General features: G+C 42.9%; 1 pseudogene; it reads left to right on the plus strand.

Annotated features, from left to right (window-relative positions):
• The first annotated feature begins 305 nt into the window (after nt 1–305).
• LOC132671016 (tissue alpha-L-fucosidase pseudogene) lies at nt 306–3,891 on the plus strand (annotated as a pseudogene).
• The last annotated feature ends 390 nt before the right edge of the window (nt 3,892–4,281 follow it).

The raw sequence follows: 4,281 nt of genomic DNA on the forward strand, positions 1-4,281 counted from the left end.
TTTTTTTCCAGCTGAGCTCTATGATGAATATCTGAACACAAACTTCCTATTTATTGGAGTTATTACCGGATATTATTGTTCTATTCTTTGATTAGTGTCTCTAGTATATTTGTCGTGATGTCTTAACATATTCAAATAAGGGGTCAGTCATTAGCAAATTTTCAGGGCTGTGTAAGGAATCACTGTAAACAGACGCAACGCTACGCTTCCCAGTGTATGTGTGTCGACATGCGTATACATCACTCCAAAGAGAGGCACCACTCGTCATTTGGTATATGTAAGGTATTTAGAACGGTAGCGGCATCATGGTTAAGTCCTATGTAAGTCTTGGCCACTGCTGCTTCTATTGCTACCATTACTACACTCTTACTCTTGGAAAGGCTAAGTGTTATCCTGCGACCAGGGGTCAGTTGGACTGGTTTCATGAGATCTACCAACCCTTGGTGTGGACCTAACCCATGTGCAGATTTGACTTTTGCTTCTCATCTATGAGTGGCCCTTTGACCCTTCAGAAGACCGTCTTTCTGGGTCCACATTTTTGCCATTGGCTGCCTCTTGGGAACTGTCAGAGTGTCACAGGGAAGCTTTGGGATGTAGCATGCATGGGGGCCATCACTCTAAGGCAGTGCTTCTCAGATTATGTATGGTGAAAGGTAAGTTTTGTTGTTGTTGTTGCTGTTGTTGTTGTTTTTAAATTTCCAATCTGCCACAGCCTGATATTTTTTAAGGTGCAATAAAAATAAGTTAAAATGGAATATAAAACCAATACACACAAAATTCAAGTCCCATTTTTTATTAGATTCAACAGACGTAACCTCCTCCTGCCAAATGTCTCTCCACATTTGAAATGCTTCCTCTCGATGCTGTGTTTGTCTCATCTCTGAACAGTAACCAAGATTACAATAGCAGGCCTCGTTTTGAACAGCAATATCTTAAAGGACAGTGAGGAACCCCAAAGGCCTGTCATTTTGTGGAGGTCAGAGGCCTCTCACCACAGTCAAGGACGTTGGCGGTCACCAGGCCTCAGGCCTCAGCTTCCCTGGTGTGAAGCTGGTGTGCAGAAGGTGACTGAGAGGCCATGAAGGAAAACTGTGTTCTCCTGGGTGCTGGCCATTCTCTCAGCTGGGAATGTATGCACAGTGAAGCAGTAGGCTGTTGAGTGCAGATGCACAGGTGTGGAAACAGTTTGTGATAGGCAGGTTTATGGCATATGAACACATTGTATGATATACTGTAATCAACTATATAAACAACTTTAAAATTGTCTCTACTTCATATTTCCAGCATTTGGTTTTGTTAATCATATGTCTTCCTGACAGCAATTAAATAACCTTGAGAGAAAACGTGCACCTGCTGTCTCCCCTGGGGAAGCTACATCTCTTTTGTGAATGACATAAGTTCTCTATAAAGCATAACTGAAGATCGAATTGAATTTGGAGATATGTCTCCTTTCTCTCTTGTTTTATCTCTAGTTGAGTTGGAGGGCATGGTTTAATAGAGCTGATCTTTTTCTGGATCCCTATTCTAAGATTCTACTTAAACCAAAACATTTCATTGAGGGGCTAATTGGAGACAAGATCTAAATGAGGTTGAGGTGGGTATGGCAGAGAGGAGGTCCCATGGTCGCCTCCTTGGCCTTCACTCCCAACCTCTCTTCCTCAAGGCTCCCGGTTCTTCTGGATTTCCTTCTATGAACACTATACTGGTCCTGTTTTCCTTCAAACAAAGCAACATAACAAAGCATTTGTTTTGCTTGGGTCAGGTTCCACACAAGATCCATTCATTAGGATTGTTGAATTAAGTATCTCCTAATTGAGGGCTGCCTGGGTGGCTCAGTTGCTTAAGCATCTGACTCTTGATTTTGGTCAGAAGATTGAGCCCTGTGTAAGGTTTTGTGCTGCATGTGCAGCCTGCTTAAAATTCTCCCCCTCCCTCCCCAACTTGTGTGCACTCTCTGTCTCGCTCTTACAAAAATTTTTTATTTTACCCTCTTGTACTGCTGGTGGGAATGCAAACTGGTACACCCACTCTGGAGAACAGTATGAAGATTCCTCAAAAAACTAAAAATAGAACACCCTGAAATCCAGTAATTGCACTGTTACTATTTACCCAAAGGATGCAAAAGTAGAGATTCATAGGGGTACAGGCACCCCAATGTTTATAGCACATTGTCAATAATAGCCCAACTATGGAGAGAACCCAAATGTCCAATGACTAATTAAGAGATAAACAAATTGTGAGACACACACACACACACACACACACACACACAGTGGAATATTACTCAGCCATAAAAAAGAACAAAATCTTGCCATTTACAATGATGTGGATGGTGCTAGAGTGCATTATGCTAAGTGAAATAAGTTGGTCACAGAAAGACAAATACCCTATAACTTCACTCTTATGTGGAATTTAAGAAACAAAACAGATGAACATATAGGAAGATGGGGAGAAATGAGAGGGAACAAACCACAAGAGACTCTTAATGATAGAAAACAAAGTGAAGGTTTCTGGAGGGGAGGAAGGTGGGGGGATGGGCTAGATAGTTGAAGGGCATTAAGGAGGACACTTGTTAATGGTGAGCACTGGGTGTTGCATGTAAGTGACAAATCACTGAATTCTACTTCTGAAGCCAATGTTGCACTGTATGTTAACTAACTAAAATTTAAATTAAAAAAGAAAGAAAAAAGAAAAGAAAATTTAAAAAAAAAAGTCTCTCTGAGTTTTTTGACAGGTATCAGGGCTCCGGGGAGGAGGTCATGGGCCGGGTGGGCACTGACTGGGAGCTCAGTGCAGCCGCGCTGCTGTGCCCTGAACTGGCTGAATCTTGACTCTGGATTTGTTCTGCGAAGCAAAGTTCGGGGAGTTAGTACCCTGGGGGTGTGTTCTCGAAGCTGGCCTGGAGCAACAAGTGGTACTGGTGGCACCAGATGGGGGAGCAGCAGCCCCAGTACCAGCGCCTCAGGACAGACAACTACCAGCCCAGCTGTAGCCACGTGGACTTGGGACCACCATTCCCCGCACACCTCTTCCACCCTGATGAGTGGGCTGACTTCTCCAAGCCATGTGGCCAGTAGGAAGTCCTGACCATGGAGCATCACAAAGGTTTCACAAACTGGCCAAGGCCTGTGTCTTGCAGCTGGAGCTCCCAGGATCTGGAACCCCATCCCCATCGTATTCTGCTGAGTTGATGAATTGGGAACAGATGTCCAGAAGAGGAACATAAGCCATGGAGTCTTTCACTCACTCTCAGAATGGTTCCATCCCCTCTATCTCTTTTGTAAGAAAAATGGCTTCAGAACACAGCGTTTTGTCAGGGTGAAAAAGATGCCAGAGCTATTTGACCTTATTTTTAACCTGTTGGTCTGATGGAGAATGAGAATACCCTAATACTTATTGCAACTCTACAAATTTTCTTTCTTGGCTCTTCGATGATAGCCCTGTCAAGGATGAAGGTAAATGATCCATGGGGTTGGAAATGCTCCTGTTACCATGGATGTTACTACAATGGTCAGGACAAATTCAAGCCAGGAAGGTTACTAGATCACAAATGGGAGATGTGCACCACCATCCACAAGGCATCCTGGAATTATCATCGTGATGGGGCCATGTCTTTATATTATAAGTGAATTGGAAACCATTTCACCACTGGTTTAGACAGTAGGTTTGGGAAGCAACTATCTTCTCAATGATGAACCAACTAAAGGTGGACTGATCATTCCAATCTTCCAAGAAAGGCTTCTTGCTGCAATATTCATTTATTAGCCATCAAAGGGGAGGCTATTTATGCATCTAAACCTGGAGGGGCGCAATCAGAAAAGAACACAGTATACCTTAAAAGGATCATCTATGTATGCCATTTTACTGCACTGGTCAAAAAATGGAGTCTGAAAGCTTCAATCCCTCAAGTAATCAAGATAGATTACAAAATTAAGGGTGTTGGGAATCCAAGAAGATCTGGAGTGGTCCACAGATCTGTATAAAGTTTTCCTCATTTTTCTGACCTCACCATCTGCTCTCCCAGTTGAGTTTGAAGCTGATTATTGGAGTTCAAGAGGAAAGGGACACTGCCTGCTGTTTGCTGCTTTGATTTTCCTTGTATAGCACCATAATTGTAATAAACTAACTTTTCTTCCCTCTCCAGAGATGGCTTTTCCAACACATTGTAATCAAAGGAACTGAGAGCATTAGATTGATGTCTCAATGGACCAAGTATCTGAGCTCCTCACTCTGGGTGGCAAAAGAAAGGACTGAACAATTAAGCTCTGAGTTTATCCATTC

Source organism: Panthera onca, chromosome C1 (assembly GCF_046562875.1).
Source record: "Panthera onca isolate mPanOnc1 chromosome C1, mPanOnc1 haplotype 2, whole genome shotgun sequence".
Classification (NCBI taxonomy): Eukaryota; Metazoa; Chordata; class Mammalia; order Carnivora; family Felidae; genus Panthera; species Panthera onca.